Raw genomic sequence first — 22500 nt, 5'->3', positions numbered from 1 at the left:
GTGATGAAAGGGTTGAAATCCCTATTTGCTCATGTGACAGTTATTTTTTTTCAAGTCGCACGGTTTATTTTCAGGCGCATTTGCCAGTAAATTTGTGGCACCGTACAGCCCTGAGTCACCTACTGAATATGTTTAACTTCATTATCTGATTAGAGATGAATCATTACGATGACTAGTCAACTAAATAGCTGTGAGTAGCAGCCATACCTGGGATAGCAAAGCTGAAGTCCACCTTCTTCCTGTGACGTGCAGACATGGGTGGCATGCATATGGTAAAACAAAGGCTTGTGTCACCGCCTGCTGCCACCTTGTGGTTTGTATGCTCAGTTTTCCTTTGTTGGTACAGCAGACCTGGTTCTTACTTTTTGTCTTCCTCAGAGTTCCTGTGTTTCCCTGTGGGCGGAGCTGTGAGACGTGCACAGCTGTGTCCAATTTCACCAGCACTACTTAAGCAGCACCTTGTCAGCTGGATGGCACTTGGCTATTCCACTCCTCGACTCTTGTTGTATGAACATCCCTATGCTGCTTGTATTTATGCTTCTTACCTTCTTGGCTATTTCCAGTGCCATTCAGCTTGGTATGTACTACGTTAGTTCGCACGTCTTGCAACTCCGACCCAAGTTTAGTTAGCTTTGTATATTAGCTTTTGTTCTTTTTGTTACGGTGCTCTTTTTGTGTTCTCTTTTTCGCACCGTCGCCTTTTGTTATCTTCTATTTTTGTATTATTGTTGTGAGTGCCATTTTGTTAAGTAAAGAACTATTTACTCACAATCCATCTGCATCCTTGGGTTCCTCTGTTCCACTTTTTTTTCCCCAAATATTTTTATTGAATTTTGCAGACAGTACAGTATGATGGATCATGGCAACAGCAAGTTGAGGTATCTGCACATTTTACAATATGTAACATAATAAACCCCATCCCTTACAATACCCACCCACTTAATTCCCAAGGTAATTGTCACCTAGTGCCCACAACAAATATAGACACACATGAATATATGCAAACTTAGATTCAATCTAACAAAATATATTAAAGATAAATAAAAGAATAGATAAGGTAAAATAAATAATACATAAGATATACAATAAAATATAACGTAAAAGTAAATAAACACAAGGAATGGGGGGCGGGGGGGGGGGGGGGGGGGTTGGGCTTCAGCGGTCAGCTCTGTCTAAGTTGTGTTACTCAAATCGCTTGGGGTGATGTCAAGCTTGTCCCTAATAAGGTCTAGGAGGGGGCCCCAAGTTTTATAGAAAGATGACACAGATCCTTTCTGCGAGAACCGAAGCTTCTCTAATTGCAGACACTTCAAGACATCTTGTATCCAACTGTTATGGCTCGGCGGAGACGCAAGCTTCCATTTAAAAAGAATTGTACGCCTAGCCAGCAGAGTCGTTAACGCAATGACATGACGAGCGGTTGCAGGTAAACCGTCCACCTGCGGAACGCCAAAAAGGGCAGTCAGCGGGCTGGGTGTTATTGTCCTATCGAGGGCCTGCCCGACAGTGTCAAAAATAGCCGACCAAAAATTTGAGAGTTTTGGGCATGTCCAGAACATATGCAAATGGTCAGCTGGGGATTGTCTACAGCGGTTACAAGTGTTGCTATGGTTGGGGTATATTTTAGCCAGTCTAGCATTGGTGAAATATGCTTTATGTAGTACCTTACATTGTATTAGGCCATGCCTAGCGCATATAGATGATGAATGTACCAGCCTCAAAGCCTCTCTCCACCGCCCGTCACGTATAGGTGCCCCAAGGTCATGCTCCCAGGATTCTCTGGCAGGTGAAGTGTTAAGTGGATTCAGAAGGCCGATTTCATTATATATGACAGATATCAAACGTCGTTGGTCAGTCAAAGGAGAGAAACCGATCAATTTCTGCTTCTGAGGGGTGGTTGGGAAAATGAGGAAATTGTTTTTTAATAAAATGCCTTGTTCGAAGGTATCGAAAGAAATGAGTATTAGGCAGATTGTATCTTGTTGACAGAGAAGCGAAGGAAGAGAACACTCCATCGTGGTACAGGTCATTGAGAATTTTAAGGCCGTTAGTAGACCAAGCGCGAAACGCGGAATCAGAGCAGGCAGGGAGAAAGGCGGGATTGTTCAAAATCGGAGCACTGCTGGAAGCCTTGTGCAAGCCGTGATGTTTCCTAAATTGAGTCCAAATTTTAATGGTATTTTTAACAACTGGGTTTAGGGAGGTCCCCAATGAACATAAGGGTAGCTGTGAGCAAATCACCGCGTGCAGGGAACTATTAGACTATGCCAGCTCTATGTGAGCCCAAGGTGGACAGGCGGCTGGGGAGTCGCAGCGGACCCAGTACAGAAGTTTATTAATATTGCAGGCCCAGAAATAATTTCTAAAGTTTGGAAGTGCTAGACCACCCTCCGCTTTAGGGAGCTGTAGAATGGCTTTCCCAAGGCGGGCTGGCCTGTTTTGCCAAATGAAAGCAAGAAGTTGTTGATTAAGGCCAACAAAAAATGATTTGTTGAGACATATAGGGATGTGCTGAAAGAGATAAAAATTTCGGAAGTAAAATCATTTTTATGAGGTTAATGCGGCCAACCAGGGATAGGGGGAGTGCAGCCCACCTGGACAAGTCCGATTTACATTTGTCCAACAGTGCTTGAAAGTTTTTACGGAACAGCTCTGTGGGAGAATTCGAGACGAACACACCCAGATATTTAAATCCGTCCTCTGAGATCTTAAAGGGGAATTGTGAGCGCAAGAGTGACCTTGCCAAATTATTCACAAAAAATAGTTCGCTTTTCTGAATAATCAGTTTGTACAATGACAAACGACCGAACTGATCAAGAATCGACAGTATATGGGGAAGCGAGGACGAGGGGTCCGAAACGAACAACAGAAGATCATCGGCATATAGGGAGAGCTTATGAACCCGACCGAAACGAGTGATACCCTTAAATTCCTCCCAATTCTTAAGCCAAATAGCAAGTGGTTCAATGGCTATATTAAACAGCAAGGGTGAAAGCGGACATACTTGCCGGGTCCCACGTTGGAGAGGGAAGTAAGCTGAACGGGGAGGCCGTTAGTACTGCATGTACAGAGGCAAGTGGAGTCTCGTACAGGACTCTAACCCAAGAAATAAATTTAGGATCAAAACCAAATTTCTCCATAATAAAAAATAAGTAGCCCCACTCCACCCTATCGAACGCCTTCTCCGCATCCAGCGCCACCACAACCTCCGGAGTATCAGATGGCGGAGAGAGAACTATATTCAACAATCTTCTGGTATTGAAGAATGGATGCCTCCCCAGTGTGAAACCTGTCTGATCAGCCGAAATTATTGAGGGCATCACTGCTTGAAGACGTATGGAGAGAACTTTCGCCAGAATCTTGCAGTCCACATTCAAAAGTGAGATCGGTCTGTAGTTACCACAAGAGGTAGCATCCCTGTCTTTCTTAAGGAGTAATGAGATGGAAGCTTGTGACAGAGTCCTTGGTAAGCGGCCGACGTTGAAGGAATCATTGAACATTCTTGCTAAAATGGGGGATAACAGTAATGAGTAAGCCTTGTAAAATTCAACTGTGAAGCCATCAGGGCCGGGCGACTTTCCATTTTGCATAGATCGAATTGCCTCCTGTATCTCTGATGAGGACATGGGTCTACCCAGCTCCCTGGCAATGTTTACATCAATGCAAGGATATGTTAATGAATCGAGGGGGTTGGGGCAAATTGCGGAGACAGGAGAGCATTCAGAAGTGTATAATTTAGTGTAAAATTCAGAAAGACACCTATTAATATCCACTGGATCGGAAGTATAACTACCATTGGGTAGTCTAATTTTGGGAATCGACCGCGATGCGCTAGCAGCCCTGGCCCGTTGAGCTAAAAGTCGGCCGGCCTTGTCTCCATATTCATAGAAGCATTGTTTGGATTGTCGCAGTTGTCTCTCTACTATGTGCGTCATAAGCAGGTCATGTTCCGAATGTAGCAAAATACGTTTCTTATACAGGGTTGGAGATGGACAAACAGCATATACATTGTCGAGGTTGAGGAATTCTTTAGCAATTTCCGTCAGCCTAGCCCTCTCAGTCCTCCTCATCCTAGAAATATAAGATATCACCTGTCCTCGGATAGTAGCCTTAAGTGCTTCCCACAAAGTGCTATTTCCAATGTGAGGGGTGTCATTAAACTCAATATAGGTACGAATTTCTGTTTCAACAAAATCTTTGAACATAATGTCTGAGAGCAAGTGAGAGCTGAACCTCCACATTGTGCGGCCGGTTACACCTTGCGGAAATTTAATGTCGACTGAGATTGGCGCGTGGTCAGAGACGGCTTTCGGGTGGTAGTCGCATGCATTAATACAATGTAAGAGATTATCTATTAAAAATAAAACAATACGGGAAAACGAATGGTGAACGTGCGAGAAGAATGAAGATGCCTTCCCATGCGGGTTCCTGAATCTCCAGGGATCCGAAAGTCTTACTTGGTTTGCATAAGTTGATACAGCCTCTGCTGCTTTGTATAGTGTATTTCGGGTATGGGAGTATCGATCAAGAATCGCATCCTGGACTAAGTTAAAATCCCCGCCTACGATTATGCGGTGGCTATCAACGTTGGGGATCCTAGCAAAAAGTCTTGTGAAAAAAGTGTCGTCATCCCAGTTAGGTGCATACACAGAGACTAAAATCACCGGTGTGTTCTGTAACGTGCCCGAAACCACAACATAGCGACCCTCATTATCTTCTATAACGTCTGCTGGCTCAAACATAACACGCTTATGGATAATTATGGCCGAATCCCTAGCCCTAGCAGAAAATTGGGAGTGGAATAAATGGCTCATCCAAGACCTCTTAATACGGATAATTTCTGATGTCTTCAGGTGTGTTTCTTGCAGAAACATAATGTCCCCTTTAAGATGCTGCAGCCGAGTTAAGACCTTACCAATTTTGACAGCGTTGTTCATGCCTTTGGTGTTCCAAGAGATGATACGCATTCGGCCACTCGACATCCTACCAGCATCCGCCATCTATTAGACCCCAACAGTAAATCTGTATGACACGCCTTAGACCCCATGGGGAGGGACGGGAGGGAGAGAGGGAAGGTATAGCAGCAAAAAGGAAAAATAACAAAGTGGTACAAAACACCAAGGTAAGAAAAATAAAAGAATAATAAAAGAAAACTAAATAAAAACTAGTAATGACAGAAAGACACATTTCAACAAACCCCAACAAATTAGAATGCAATTACCCTTACTACCCACCCTAAATAAGAACCTTATCTGAGCTCTCTCGCTCTTACTTAGCCTAACTTGACTAATGCTAACTTCTGGAGTCTCCTCCCTTACAGTAACATTAATGAACTCCATAAAGCGAAATAAGAATTTAAAGTGAACCTACGCTCGCGAGACGCATCCCAACCTGAGTGTATAGTAATATAGGAAATATTAAACTGAAATAAACAAACAAGGCACATAAGCAGCGTTGGCTCAACACCAAAATGTACAGTGCACCAATAGCTTTAGTGATGTATTTTGGACCAAGGAGTGCCTCATAAGAATGACTAGATCAAATTAAAACAAATTAGGATGCATAATCAAAATGTGTTACAAATAGCTTGGCCCCTCAGACAAGAAAAAAAAGAAGAAAGAACGCCCGGTACAGAACGAAATAAACAAACAAAACAAAAATAGTCACGACCGTCCATGTTGGAAATTATGTGACCACCGCAAGCCAGTGTGTAAATTGCAACACTCAAACATTGCTTCCTATTATGAGCACACATCTAAAGTGGTGGTCCGGGCTTAGAGCAGCAAAACAAACGAAGGCCCACAGTGTCCACAGTGAATGCATAGTTGTCATAAGTCAGGCCTCTAAAAAAGTTGAACTTACAGTTTTTATTCCAGGAGCTGCACAGTCAAGGTGCAAATTGTTGTCATGTCCAGCCGTTTTGTAGTGGTAAATAGCCGTCCAAGCCCATCAGGTATCTAGCGTGCGGATTGATGTCAAGAAGTCCTTGGCCTCTGTAACCGATCCGAATCTGTTCTTACCACCATCCTTCGTTACTATGACAAGCCTGGACGGGAACAATAATGCTGGTCGTAGGCCCATTTGGTAGAGCTCCAACATCACATCGCGGTATTTTTGGCGTTGTTCCACCACTTCAGGTGCGTAGTCCTCGTAGATGGCGACGGGGTACCCTCGGTATTGTAGCTTGCCTCTCCTGGCCCTGGCCTCGCGGATAATGCTCTCCTTCACCTGGTACTTGTGTAGCCGTATCAAAACGGGCCGCGGTCTCTGGTCTGGCTTCGGCTTGCTAGCGAGTGTCCGATGGGCCCGGTCGCACTCCGGCGGTGATTCAACGAAATCCTCGTCAAAAATCTCCTTCAGTAGCTCCGCAAAAAAGGTAGTTGGGCGTGGCCCCTCCACGGACTCTGGTATGCCGACCACTCGGATGTTATTTCGCCGACTCTGGGATTCGAGGTCGCTAACTTTAGCCCGTAGCTTAGCTTCGATCTCCGTTAGCTTAGCACATGTTGCTTTCAATGCTAGCAGGCGTTCGTCTTGCAAGGTAGCATTTTCCTCGAGTGAATTAATTTTCTGAGTGTTCAGAGACCTTGATGTTTACCTTATCAATCTTTGTCTCGAGTGTAGAAATTGCTGTCCTGAAGTCCGCGGAGAGGGCCTGGCGGTGTTCTTCCAGAAGACTAGCTATAGCCGACATGTTGACTTCGCCGGCACCGGTATCTCTGGCGCTCCGCTTCGTCGAGTGAGTTGGCATTTCTTGCCGGTTGCAACTCCGGGGTAATATAATCACCCGCTCGCCGGCTCGCTCGCATAGTTTATGGAGTTTTAAAAGAGTGGGAATGTAAAAAGTTGTGGGAGGTAGACTCAACACGTGTCTACTCCATCTTGCCCAAACCAGAAGTTTCTCTGTTCCACATTTAATTGAACTGTGACAGCTTGAATCATCGCCAGCATTTCCCAATCAAATACGGAGCAGAAATGATTGGCCAATTATTTCACCATCAACTTGGTAATGTTGTACACCATTAGGGCTGCAGCTAGGGCTTATTTTAGTAGTCTATCAATTAGTTTTTTAATTGATCAAGTAATTGGATAAAATGTCCTTTATATAAAGCCTCAATGTGTATTTTAGGTAGTTATAGTTGAAATGTAAATGTTTTTATGCTTGTCATAACTTTGTATCTACATTCTTATTTACCTTCTTTTACTTTCTACTTAACTTGTTTGACCTTCTATTGAACTTTCTTTATCTTTATTTACCTTTTACTTTCTACTTAACTTGTTTGACCTTATTTTACCTTCTATTTACCTTCTTTACCTTTCATCTTCTATTTACAGTACCTTCTTTTATCTTAAATTGTTACACCTTCTATTGCCTTCTATTTACCCTCTTTATGTTTTATTCAACTTTTTTTCTACCTTTTATTTACCTTCTTACATTTAGCCTATTTTACCTTTAATTTAACTTTATTTACCGTTACCATCTTTTACCTTCTATTTAAAGGCCTACTGAAACCCACTACTACCGACCACGCAGTCTGATAGTTTATATATCAATGATGAAATCTTAACATTGCAACACATGCCAATACGGCCGGGTTAACTTATAAAGTGCAATTTTAAATTTCCCGCTAAACTTCCGGCTGAAAACGTCTTTGGATGATGACGTATGCGCGTGGCGTAACCAGTGAAACAGAAGTATCGGTACCCCATTGTATCCAATACAAAATAGCTCTGTTTTCATCTCATAATTCCACAGTATTCTGGACATCTGTGTTGGTGAATCTTTTGCAATTTGTTTAATGAACAATGAAGAAGAAAGTTGTAGGTGGGATCGGTGTATTAGCGGCGGACTAAAGCAACACAACCAGGATGATCGCGGTGAAGTCCTTCGTCCTTCCGTCGATCGCTGGAACGCAGGTGAGCACTGGTGTTGATGAGCAGATGAGGGCTGGCTGGCATAGGTGGAGCGCTAATGTTTTTATCATAGCTCTGTGAGGTCCCGTTACTAAGTTAGCTTCAATGGCGTCGTTAGCAACAGCATTTTTAAGCTTCGCCAAGCTGGAAAGCATTAACCGTGTATTTACATGTTCATGGTTTAATAGTATTGTTCATTTTCTGTCTATCCTTCCAGTCAGGGGTTTATGTGTTTTGTTTCTATCTGCATTTGAGCCCGATGCTATCACGTTAGCTACCTAGCTAAGTTAGCTTCAATGGCGTCGTTAGCAACAGCATTGTTAACCTTCGCCAGGCTGGAAAGCATTAACCGTGTATTTACATGTCCATGGTTTAATAGTATTGTTGATCTTCTGTCTATCCTTCCAGTCAGGGATTTATTTATTTTGTTTCTATATGCAGTTAAGCACGATGCTATCACGTTAGCTCCGTAGCTTAAGTGTTTTGTCGATGTATTGTCGTGGACATAAAAGTCACTGTGAATGTCCATTGGTTTTAATGACATTGTAAAACAACAATCAAGAGAGCTGAAAGAGCACTTCAATAAACTCTTTGAAACAGTCAGCGCTGTGAATGCTGACGTTTTTATCAGTGGTCGTCTACCCCCAATAAGGAGAGCAGCTGAGAGATTCAGTAGACTTTACTCGCTGAATGAGTGGCTATCAAGTGCACTTCTTGCTCGTTCAATGCATTTTATTGACAATTTTAGCTTTTTCTGGGACCGCAGGCATCTTTTTAAGGCAGACGGACTTTGCCTAAATAAGATGGGAGTAAAGCTTTTCATGAACATGTTTCACTTCCTGCATCTTGCATCTATCATCACTGCCAAGGACAAGAGACAAGAGGAGCCACCAAGGAAGGAAGACACAACACAGCCTATCAGGAACGTCGAAGGAGGACCGCCATTGCAAAAGGACAACGTCGACCATGAGATACACCAGAGCAAAGAGGAGAGGTGAAGATCCCTCCCCCACATCCCCCAAGCCATCCACGTCTCCATCTTTCTCCCTCCCTCAAGTAGACCTTTCTCCCCCCTTCTCCCCCTTGGAGTTCCGGGAGCTACCCCCACTCACGCCCCGCCCTACTCTGATTTTTACCCCCCTAGATCATCGCCCCCCTCCACGAAGGCGTGCTCCACAACCCCCGAGCCATACTTCACCCTTCTCACGCCAACCCCTTGCACGCCCTCAACGTCCACCTTCAATAGTTCGTCCCAACTCTGACGCTGCTCACTCCCCTTCCCCCTTACGGCAAACCCCGCCTCACCCTGACAGCAGTCCTGAATATTTCTGATACAGAAAAGGGTTCAGCAGTAGACCACATTATCAGCTGGGCCCAAGGTTGCCTACATCAAATCATGGCACCTTCTACATTCCTGTTGTGACTACCAGGAGAGTAAACATGGGGAAACTTAGCCACCCTGCTAACCTAAACAATCTCATTCCTATTCTCTCCAAATCAAAGCCAACATCGAAGCCTGTCAATAACACCATCAGGATGGGTCTGCTCAATGTCAGGTCTCTGAATAGCAAATCATTTTTAGTCAATGATTTTATTACCACTTCTAAACTTGACTTTATGTTTTTAACTGAAACATGGCTGGAACAAAATAACAGTGCAAGCATTCTGATCGAGACAGCACCCCCCAACTATAACTTCATTGATGTATGTAGATCGGGAGAAAGAGGTGGAGGGGTTGCTGCTATATTTAAAAACATGTTTCAGGGGAAACCGATGTCACTTGGTGATTTTACATCATTTGAATACCTGTGTGCTGTGTTGAAATGCTCTCCCAAAATTCTCTTGTTAATTATCTACAGGCCACCTAAATATTCTGCAAAATGTTTCGATGATTTTACTGAATTATTGTCTAGCATCTCCATTGACTTTGACTGCCTGGTTATTACTGGTGATTTTAATTTTCATATTGACGATTTGAATGACAAGGGCGCAAAATAACTTTTTACTATTTTAGACACATTTGAACTGTCTCAACATGTGAAAGAGGCTACTCATTGTAAGGGACACACTCTGGACCTGATTATCACAAAAGGTCTCAATGTTTCTGATGTTCTTGTGATTGATCCTTCATTGTCTGATAAATTCTGTCTTTTCTTTAATATTTCTATAATTCCGGACACACAAACAGAATCAAAGAATGTCAAAAAGCGGTACATAAATGAACATGCTAATGTCCTCTTTAAAAACACCATCTCCTCACTACCACCTCTAAACCCATGTCATGCTGATGATCTTGTAAGCAACTTTAATTCCAAAATTGTGAATATCATAGATATCATTGCACCTGTTACAGTTAAAACGATTTCTGGTAAGCAAATGGCACCCTGGAGAAAATCTGCTGTTGTAACAGCCCAGAGAAGAGAGTGCAGGAAGGCTGAACGAATCTGGCGGAATACAAAACTTCATATTCACCATGACATCTATAAAGAGAGCCTCAAGGCCTACAATTTAGTCTTAAAAAGCGCTAGAGAAACATTCTTCTCCAATATCATAAACAGCAACACAAATAAGGCCAAAACCCTATTCGCAACCGTTGACAGACTGACCAAACCCCCAACACAAATACCAGCCGAACTCCATTCCACGCAGAAATGCAATGAGTTTGCATTCTTTTATACTGATAAAATTGAAGGCATCAGACGCGCCATCAATATCTCAAGTAAAAAAGTTGGATCACCAACCCATTTAGGCAAAAGTAACACAGCAATGATGGCAAGCTTTAATGCCATAGACTCTAAAACTCTAGTGGAAACGGTGACAGCTCTAAAGTCATCCACCTGCTGCCTTGATGTTTTACCTACCAACTTCTTTAAGAATGTTTTTGACTGCCTATCAACAGACGTATTGCAAATAGTTAATAATTCTATTCAATCGGGCAATTTCCCGAAGGCTTTTAAAACTGCAGTCATTAAACCTCTTCTAAAAAAGCAGAGCCTAGATGCCTCTGTTATCAACAACTACAGACCAATTTCAAATCTACCATTCATAAGTAAAATAATTGAGAAAGTTGTCCTCCAACAACTAAATCACTTCTTGGCTTCTACTGGCTGCCACAACTTCCAGTCAGGACCTCTTCATAGCACAGAGACGGCCCTTCTTAAAGTTATAAATGACATCCGTCTAAACACAGACTCTGGCAAAACTTCAGTATTAATGCTATTGGACCTCAGTGCTGCATTTGACACTGTCGACCACTCAATACTTTTGGACAGGTTGGAAAACTGGGTGGGGATCTCAGGCACAGTTTTAAGCTGGTTCAAGTCATATCTACAAGATAGGAACTATTTTGTTTCCATTGGTGACTTTGTATCAGAACCAACCAACGTAACGTGTGGAGTGCCCCAAGGTTCAATCTTGGGGCCGACTTTATTTAATATTTATATGCTCCCACTAGGACAAATCATGCAAAATAATAACATTGACCATCATTGCTATGCCGATGACACCCAAATCTATGTAGCGCTATCACCAAATGACTATCGCCCCATAGATCTTCTGTGCCAGTGCATTGAGCAAGTCAAACACTGGATGTGCCAAAATTTCCTACAACTAAATGAAGATAAAACTGAGATAATTGTTTTTGGTGCTAAAAAGAAAGGTTTAAAGTCGTCCAACACCTTCAATCACTGTCCCTGAAAACCTCAAATAAAGCCAGAAATTTTAGGGTTATTTTAGATTCTGTGTGATTCGACAGTCACATCAAATCAGTAACAAAATCGGCCTACTATCACCTCAAAAATGTAAAAAGACTTAGAGGGCTCATGTCAGCTCAAGACTTTGAAAAACTTGTACATGCCTTTATTACCAGTAGGCTAGACTATTGTAATGGTCTCCTTGCAGGTCTTCCCAAAAAAACTGTCAGGCAGCTACAGCTTGTTCAGAACGCTGCTGCTAGAGTTCTAACAAAGACCAAAAAATGTGAGCACATTACACCAATTCTTAAATCCTTACATTGGCTCCCTGTACATCAGAGAATTGATTTCAAAATCCTCCTGCTCACATATAAATCACTACATGGTCTAGGGCCGAAGTATATCACTGATATGCTCCCACTATATAAGCCCTCTAGATCACTAAGATCTTCTGAGACCAATCTGTTAGCGGTTACCAGAGTAAACTCAAATCAAGGGAGAGCATCATTCAGTCACTATGCAACAAATAGCTGGAATAAACTTCCTGAAGATGTCAGACTCTCCCCAACTCTGACTACTTTTAAAACTAGACTGAAGACTTTTATGTTCACCTTAGCTTTCAGTTAAATCTTTTAATATTTTAACGTCTGCACTGTTTTTATTTTTATTGTCTGCATTTTAATTTTGCTTTTATTTTCTTTCATTTCACTTTGTTGTCTGTGAAGCACTTTGAGTCTGCCTTGTGTATGAAAAGCGCTATACAAATACAGTTGCCTTGCCTTGCCTTATATTAAACTTTCTTTACCTTATTTTACCTTGTATTTTCCCTATTTAACCTATTTACTATTTGCAGTACCTTCTAGTACCTTTTATAAACCTTATATTCAACTTTTTTTTGCCTTTTATTTACATTCTTTTAGTTTTCATTTTGCTTTTAAACTTTCTTTACCTTTTATTTACCTGTTACCTTCTTTTACCTTTATTTATTTTTTTATTTTTTTTATACCTTTTATATAACCTTATACCTTCTTTTACCTTCTATTTAAGTTTGTTTCCCTATTTACCTTATTTTACTTTTAATTTACATTTTATCTTACTTAAACTTTTGCCTTCTATTGAACTTGTTTTACCGTCTTATGCGGTTTTATTAGTTACAGTCATTAAATAATGACTCAAAGCAACAGAATATACATGTTTCTAATGGAATGAATGCATTAATTACTTTTTGCAGTAATTCAAAGAGTGTAAGTGTGTGACATGGCCATTCTAGCTTTATTGGAAAAGTCCAACAGATGTTTTGCACTGCAGGTCCTGAAGTGTAAATCTCTAAAGGGTTGTGTGCCTCAGCAGCCATGAACCTCAGCGCACGTCACTGCCCTCCTCTAAACGACACTTCATTTATACACATTTAAATTCCTGTACAATACCAACTTTTATTTTTAGTGCTTATGAATAAACCAATACATGCGTTACTTTGTGTACATAATAGAATATTTGAAATATTTTTCTTAAGGATAAACAATATCTGAAAATGAAGAATGCGGATCACGCAGTGCAGATAAAAAATGAGCCTGCAGAGAAACCGTGGCTGTGACACACTGTGACCTGATACTTCCTTGGAGCTGCTGAGTCTGCATGTGGACATCTTCCTCTCCTCCCAGATGGAAGCTGCCCCCCATCACACAGGAAAGGACTGGAATGTCCATCAAACATTCCTAAAATATAGTAGATACACTACTTGTCGTCAAGCAAGAGGAACTGAATTTGTGTCCACACATACCAGTTCAATGTTAACACATCAACTAGAAAACAGGTAGAAATTGTGTGTGAATGCTAAAAAGCCGAATTGAAACATTAACAGCTAGCATGCTAACCAGATAAGTTCAAGTCGCAAAATATTCAACTCTTGGGTGTGTACCCACGAAATGAGCTAAAAAAGCAAGCATGTGTGATGTACCAAAATATCTACCCACTTCTCCAAAGTGGGCTGGGTCAGGGTGGAGGACAAAGTAAAACAACTTTCACTGAGCCTTGTCTATAACATTCGCTACACCTCCCTGATACCGAAGTACATGACAAACTACTTCCAGAACGTAAATGACCGCCATAACCACAACACCAGGGGGAGCTCCACAAACCACGTCAAACCCAGATTCCGATCTAATAAAGGTCCTAACTCATTCTCCTTCTATGCCACATCAATATGGAATGCATTCCCAACAGATGTAAAAGAAAGTGCATCTCTGATAGTATATATTTGTACCATGAATTGATTAACGTGGATCCCGACTTAAATAGGGTGACCAGGTGTCCGGATTTAGGCCGGACAGTCCGGATTTTTAATGCCCTGTCCGGCGTCCGGCGCAGCATCAAGCCGGACACGTATTTGTCCTCCTTTTTGAGGCTCTAGGCTTGAAGAGCGGAGTTTTTTCATCTTTGCTGGGCTGCAGCGCAATAGCCAATCATAGACCGTAAACAAATGTCCCCAACGCAGTAACATATCAGATGATTGGCTAAGAGCGGTGTCGGATACAAATCTGCTTATCATTGGTTAAAAAGGTAAACAATGGTCCAACGTTCCCTCTAAGGTGCGCGCCTGCGCAATGGCGCACCGCTCACGCGTCATCTGCACACAGCAAATTAATGCCGCGCAGGAAATCAAAAATCCCATCTGAACTTTAAACAAAATAAACACATTACAATTTGTTCTGTGTGATTTTGCAATGCAACTCTGTGAGTGACAGGTGACAACAAGAGTGGCCCCAATGAATAAAACAATCTTTGTCAACACAGTTCAATTATCGTCTGTCGAGACACTTTACAAACAGGAATTCCATCAATCACTTTATTGAGCAAAACTGTTTGTAACCACACCAAAAACATGAATAAAAAAACCTTTTATCTATAAAAACTGGTAATTTTCTGCCATACAAACCAGGCTTAAACCAACGTTGTCATCCGTCGTTTCAACAGAAGCCGCTCGCTCGCTCACCTGCACCAACACACGCACTCATGGCACTTAGCCAGTGCTGCGTTTATGGCCACACAAAAAGTCGGACAACCCCAACGCCACACAATGTGTAAATGCCAGGTTGTAACACTGACTCCTCAATCAGATGTGTGCTTATTTTACTGCCATTCATTAAGAATGTTAATCTAAGGATATTATTCATGAAATATTGTCACTAGATTTCATAAATGCCAATAAAAATATGTATTTTACAGACAGAAAGTTACAGGAACTAAATGTAATCTCTGAAAGGGGTAACATTTATTTTAGAGGCATGACCCGCAGCCTGACATACAATACTAGCACATAGGTCATGAAAAACATGTTTTTTTGTTATTGTCATTGTAAGAGGGCAAAATCACTTATATCAGAAAATTATTTTAATAAAACATTTAAATTGTTATGATGTCAGGTTTGGGACAGGTGTGACGCTGGTGTGGCCACAGTGTGCACGTCTGTTGTCGCTCAATTTTTTTTAAAATTATATATGTTACCTGTAAATTGTTGTTTACATTCAAGTCCACACATGTTATGCTTTGTGGCACTCTGCACTTGAAAAGATTCATCTCAGTGGTCACTTTTTGAACACCACAATGTATTGAATAAATACAAATACTGTTAATATTTTTTCCTATTCAGCCACACAAACATCATCTTTAGACCACTCAAAATTGTACTATAAATAAGAGTATACCAGAGTCCTATGTACACCATAGTCATTTATTGATATGCCGCAAATGTCCTCCTTTTTGGTGTCATATGCCGCAAATTGTCCTCCTTTTTGGTGTAATGGAAATGGTCACCCTAGACTTAAACAAGTTGAAAAACTTATTCGGGTGTTACCATTTAGTGGTCAATTGTACGGACTATGTACTGTACTGTGCAATCTACTAATAAAAGTTTTGATCAATCAAATAGGACTCTGCTGCATTAACTTGCAAAAATAGCTACAAAAAATGATGCATGCTAACTTTAGCATGCTTTCCAGTTAGTATGTGTAAAAGTACGAAAATATATATGTATAGCTTAAAATTAGCTTAAAAAGCTAGCATGCAAACATGCTAACATTAACATGCGTCTAGTACCAAAAAAAAAAATTGCTAAAAATTAGGTCTGTGAATCTTTCGGCACCTCACGATTCTGATTGGATTCTTGATTGAAAATCTACACTATTTGAATAAGATTGGATGCCAGTTCTATGATGAACTACATTCCTCCATTAAATAGACAAACAGCTCTGATCAATTTCTATATTACTTCAAAGAAAACTGGTTTTGTTTACTAATGATTAATTTATTTTTGATCTTTTTAAATTGATTAGGAATCGTTACAAATAAGAATTCATTCGAAAATCTATTTTTTGACAGCCTACTAAAAATGTAAGCATGCAAATGTTAGCATGATGGCATGCTAACATTTTTATTATTATTTTTTGAGAATGTTTAAAAATTATTCTAATCTTACAGAAATTACATTTATAGCACAGTTTAATGAGCAAATGTTTATTCAAACAATTATTTGTTGTTTTTCTTCAAAACAAATTAGGCTAATTCAAAGAACATCATCTACTTCTCCTCAGCACTGTCCTTCACACACACTTTCTTCCTTCCCATGTTTGAAAAACATGGGACACCCTTCCATCTCCAGGAAGGGGGTCCGCACATCTACGACACCTTCCCAAGTTTTCTTCTTTTCCCAGCTGGGGCTTTTGAACTTGTTCCTGGCCCGGATGTGGGTTTGGGTCAGGGGACGTCTTTTGTGGTTTGTGAATCCCTTTGAAGCACTTGTGATTCAGGGCTATAAAAATAAATTGTGGTTGATTGATCTCTCACTAGAAGCTAATATTAGCAAATGAGACCGCTTGTTTTGGTCGGATCTTGCGGGGTTCACTGTGACATTCGCGTCAGGGAGGCTCGTAACTCAAATTTTTGCATATCTCGAAAAATTAGCTTACAAAGTGAAAGAATAGTTACACGATATTGAATTGTGAATATGGGTGACTTGCAGTCTTTATTGTATATTTAAGATATCTACTGTATATTATGACCAAATGACATTTCTTATTTTAAGGCTTTCTACTCTCAGTATTTCTATTATGAAAGGCGATTGTTATCATGAAGAAACGACAAGGAGAGATGGGCTTTAGGTGTTGTGTGTTGTGACTTTGAATACGCACTACTATCCCAAACCTATTAAAAGTCCTCTCTTCTTCTAGACCTAGGAGCACTTTAAAGGAATAAAAGACTTGATGAATCCCCCTTAAAGGTGTCCAATCATATCACTTCCCACATTTGAGTGGTGGGATTGCTCTGATCCGGGTCCAGCTTTGGTCCACCTCCCCTCCTTTGGCATGGTTGGAAGAGGTGGGCCAAAGCACGGCTCGACACTTACACAATGATTGTAATGTTATTGTAATGTATTTATAAGCAATGGAAATAATTGTATTTTCTCTTTATTTATGGACCTTAAAGATTTGTATTTGCAGGCCGGCCTCCTAAAAACCTTATAATGGAACCAGTGGTTGTGTCACATGAATCTGTTCTAGGATATACTTTGTCAAATGTAGCTATTTAATACACGTTTACATGCACACTTTCATCTGTTTTCCACTTGAATTGTGTAAATGTGTTTGATTTTTCAACAAATCTGATTGAGTTGATTCCTTTAAACCAAATACATGGAATATTTATTAAATGTGTGTGCATGTACTGGAAAGGGGGTTGGGTACTGAATGGGTACCTTTTTGGCACCGACTGAATTCCACCGGGATTCAAGTAAAATCCAACGGTGCCATGTGTATATACGTATGAATTTACTTGTGTACGTGCGTATGTATGTACATATGTATGTTTGCATGTACAGTGTACTTGTGTATGTATGTACATATGTATGTTTGCATGTACAATGTACTTGTGTATGAGCGTATGTATTAACATATGTATGTTTGCATGTACAATGTACTTGTGTATGTGCGTATGTATGTACATATGTATGTTTGCATGTACGATGTACTTGTGTATGTTTAATGTCAATCAATCAATCAATGTTTATTTATACAGCCCTAAATCACAAGTGTCTCAAAGGGCTGCACAAGCCACAACGACATCCTCGGTTCAGATCCCATATAAAGGCAAGGAAAAACTCACAACCCAGTGGGATGTCAATGTGAATGACTATAAGAAACCTTGGAGAGGACCGCAGATGTGGGTGATATATGTATGTTTGCATGTACAATGTATTTGTGTATGTATGTATTCATGAATGTACTTGTGTATGTGCGTATGTATGTGCATTTGTATGTTTGTATGGATGTACAAATGTATTTGTGAATGTGCGTATGTATGTACGTATGTACAGTACGTGTGTATGTATGAATGTACTTGTGTATGTGCGCATGTATGTACATTTCTATGTATGAATGTATTTGTGTATGTGCGTATGTATGTACGTGTGTATGTATGAATGTACTTGTGTATGTGCGTATGTATGTACATTTGTATGTATGTATGAATGCATTTTAGGCCATAAGGTGAACCAGGAAAAAGTGGCTAGAAGTGACTTTCGTTCCCACGTCTGGGCACTACTCTTTTTTTTGCATTTTTGCATAGACTATGCCATTGTGGACATTAGGTTAAAAGTTCTCCGCAAAATATCCTGGCGTTTTTTTTTTAGAGCCATAAATGTATAAAAATAGGAATGACAAAAAACGAAAATCTTATGCAGCTGTTTTTTTCTTGTAAATGTATCTACATTCATTCTGGAAACAGAATCTCTCTCACAAATTGACATTAATACATATACCTAACATTTGAGACAAGTATTTTAGCATTGGTATACTTTAATTTGAATTTAAACCATGAAACATACAAAAAAAATTAAAAAACGCTTCAAAATAAGTGAATAGCAACCTGTACAATTGAACATACACATGGTACATTTTGCTAAACAATGATGTTTTATACATTAAACATTTCAGTAGATACTGTGTTATAAAAGGAAGTAAAAAATAAAATAAAATAAAGAACACTTTGGCCCAAAATGGCTGACATCAATCAAAATATCGAATAATGCCGAAAAATGGAAATACAACAAAAACTGCATTACAGTTTAGAATCTGTACACAATATGGTACAAAACAATGTGTTGATGTCACAGCAGGTCTTGAGTATTTTTTTTAATACTTTTTGTTATTATTTTGTCTTAACTTTGCACATTCTTAAAGCCATATCTCAATAATTATTTGATAGATTTTCCTCAAATTTGGCACAAACTCAAACTATGATTATTATAAAAAATTTTAAGGTCAAGTGCACTGTAACCTCACATTCTATTTTTAAAGTATTTAACTGAAGTAACTAAAAAAAAATAAATAGTAAAATACTCTGAGGGATTTTTCTCAAATGGGGCAAAAACTCAAATTGTTATTAGAGAGCTAACTGATTAAGTGTGACTTTGCGTATTCTGAAGGAGGGAGACATTGTTCATCTCTTAGCTATCACTATCATCAGAGCCATCTTCCCATGTGCTTTTATCCTCTGTTTCCATGGAAATATTAGCACAATTTTGGCAGCGACACAAATCAGTACAGGACAGTCTTGCAGACATCTTCCTGTCTCACATTTGCTCTGCTTGCAGCTGCAGTGGACTACCTTTAACACACTATCAGGGGCAGGATTTGTAGTCATCCATGTAACTTTTAACTCCCCATCCGCAATGTGCCATCCATTGCCATTGGGTGAAGGGACAGACATTATACCTTTGAGAGAATGTCTCATGAAGCACAATGTCCTAGTCCACTCAACAGTGACACAACTTGTGAGGAACCTGTTAAATGCCCAATACTTAGACCAAGACATAATGATTTGGGTGTCTGCCTCCGACCTTTAGATGCCCATCCATCCATTTTCTACCGCTTATTCCCTTCGGGGTCGCGCAAGATACATAATGTCTTGACAAACAGATATCACTTTTAGGTTCACATCTTCTGGAATATCAACATAACAGGCTAATGTTGGTTCCTCTGTTGCACCTACAATCCAAGCAATAACATTGTACAGTTCAAGTGGCACAACAGATTTTGCATTGGACACATTTAAATCATCTGATGTGGGTGGCCGGGGGCACGTCATACCGGGAGAGTCAATATTAGCTTCAATATTAGCGCTGCACTATAAAGTGTCCTCGTGTTCTCAGTAGTTTGCGGACCAGCTGTTGTTCTTGCCATGTGTTCAGTGTTACTTTCACCTTGGCTTACTTCAGTTGACTCAGTTGTGTCTGTACCTGATAGATGAGGTAGCCTGTCTATCAGCTTATCTGCAGACAATGTCTCAACAAAAAGCAGTTCGTAGATGTTGCGCTTGAAACACCAGTTAGGGAAAGTCCAGAGTCAGCCTTCTCTTTAATTTATCCTGCCTGCAACATAAGAACACAGGGAAAGAGGAGCACGAGGGTGTAAATAAAGATATATTCATAAGTATTAGTTAGTTTAAATATACTATCAAGGCCTTTTTTTTAATTATTTATTATTTTTTGGTATTTTCCAGCATAAAAGTGTTTTACATCGCTGCCAAAAAAAAGCTTCTGTGGTTACCTGTAGTTTGAAGCATCACAAACTTCATGTTTTTGCACCGTATTTAAAAACATTCGTCATAGCTGGTTCATTCTCAGCACCTCCTGATTAACAATTATCCTTTGGCGGATGATCCTCTCACAGAATATGTTGTAGCTGGCATCAAAGGTTGGTTCACTTCTGAAAAGAAACACACAAACACACACACACACACACACACACACACACACACACACACACACACACACACACACACACACACACACACACACACACACACACACACACACACACACACACACACACACACACATTTAATATGTGCCAAAAGGTATGCAGTCAAGATTGTAGCTACATACAAACAGGAAAAGTCAATTAAAAAAGTGATTTATTCTATATTCATTTCATAATTATTGACACTGTATCTATCATGCATCTATAATCCATCCATCCATTTTCTACCGCTTGTCCCTTTTTGGGGTTGTGGGGGGTCGCTGGAGCCTATCTCAGCTGCATTCGGGCGGAAGGCGGAGTACACCCTGGACAAGTCGCCACCTCATCACAGGGCCAACACATATAGACAGACAACATTCACACTCACATTCACACACTAGGGACCATTTAGTGTTGCCAATCAACCTATCCCCAGGTGCATGTCTTTGGAGGTGGGAGGAAGCCGGAGTACCCGGAGGGAACCCACGCAGTCACGGGGAGAACATGCAAACTCCACACAGAAAGATCCCGAGCCCGGGATTGAACTCAGGACTACTCAGAACCTTTGTATTGTGAGGCACATGCACTAACCCCTCTTCCACTGTGCTGCCTATATGAATTGTAATTTATAGTGTGTATATAATTGATAATTCAATTTAATAACTCACACTTCTTCATCTGCGGTTCCAGTAAGTGTTACATCAGACTTTGTCATGAAGCTGACAGGACTTGTGGAACCGCACTTCCATGGCCACACAGTCTCTGTCTCCAATATGCAAGAGAATGCTACTGTCTTGCTTTATCCTGGCAGCGTTCATCAACTGGCCTAAAAATAAAAGATGATTAAATGGTTTGTATGCGTGTAAGTGCTACGTGTGTGTGTGTGTGTGTGTGTGTGTGTGTGTGTGTGTGTGTGTGTGTGTGTGTGTGTGTGTGTGTGTGTGTGTGTGTGTGTGTGTGTGTGTGTGTGTGTTTACCTGCTGAAAGCGTTTCTGCCTGTGAAAGATGGTCCCTCTGCCGTTTGCCTCCCAGAGTAATTCTCTTGTCCGTTTTCTTGCAAATGATCCAAATGGCAGGGAGCACAGGGCCAGCAGAACCAATAGGCAGGCCCGTCTTCGAACTTAGTTTTTTCTTTGGAATGTCCGATGCCACAAACTCATCTTGACCCACATCCAGCCGATTGGCCAGTTTTTCGGCAGAATCCAAACGCTTCTTATCATTGAACCGCCGGTAACAAGTCAGGTGAAGCCCAGCGTCATCAGGAATATCTTTAAATTTAACATCGATACAGGATGTGAATGTCTCGGCTATTTTATGAGACTCGCCATCACAGCAAAGCCACCGTTTTAAACAATTCCTGCAAGTATCCCACCTTGTGATAGTGAAATCATTCACCTCTTCATTCCTAACAGACGTAACATGAATGTAGCATATTTTGTTGTTATTTTTTATAACTTTTTTAAGGTGTTATGGAGTATTTTCCTCTCCATCACTCGACGTTGTGGACATCGCCATCTTGGATCCGCGCGGCTACCCAATTGGTCGAATGTGAAGCATGTGACAAATACGTCACCTCTTGAGACGTAAATATTGTTACGCCAAGCAAGAAATAGTCCCGACTTTAAACACTAATTTAAAAAAATTGCCTGGATGTCCAGTGGAGAACTTTTTTTCTCTCATTGAAAATCAAAATATCTTTTTTAAGAACCAAAAATTATTTAGTGCCCAGACATGAGTTCACCTTATGGCCTATTTGTGTGTGTGCGTATTTATGTACGTGTGTATGTGTAAATGTACTTGCGTATGTGCGTATGTATGTACATATGTACGTGTGTACTGTATGTACGTGTGTTTGTACAATGTACTTGTCTCCCGGTATGTGCGGGAGCCAAAGCCACCCAGAAATCCCAACCCAAAACAGCAGGCGTGGTGCCCAGGGAACAAGGGACCACCGCGCCGCCAGACAGGCCAGCGGCAGGTCCTAGACGGGAAGACTGCCCCGACCCACAAGCAACCGGCCACCACATGCCCATCAGCTCATCTTAACATGTTGCAAAATAAAATTTAATTTTATTATCAAAATCAATTCATATTTATTAACA

General features: G+C 40.6%; 1 long non-coding RNA gene across 1 annotated transcript; it reads right to left on the bottom strand.

The window, feature by feature from the left end:
- Positions 1-20241: 20241 nt before the first annotated feature.
- LOC133651600 (uncharacterized) lies at positions 20242-21841 on the bottom strand. Its single transcript, XR_009826453.1, has 3 exons — positions 21376-21841; positions 21067-21224; positions 20242-20362 (listed from the first exon to the last, which is right to left on the bottom strand). It is a non-coding gene; the product is annotated as an uncharacterized LOC133651600 (long non-coding RNA).
- Positions 21842-22500: the final 659 nt, after the last annotated feature.

The sequence above is a fragment of the Entelurus aequoreus genome, linkage group LG06 (assembly GCF_033978785.1).
Source record: "Entelurus aequoreus isolate RoL-2023_Sb linkage group LG06, RoL_Eaeq_v1.1, whole genome shotgun sequence".
Lineage (NCBI taxonomy): Eukaryota > Metazoa > Chordata > Actinopteri > Syngnathiformes > Syngnathidae > Entelurus > Entelurus aequoreus.
Note: the sequence above shows the minus strand (reverse complement) of the source record. Positions and strands in the feature narration are given on the sequence as shown.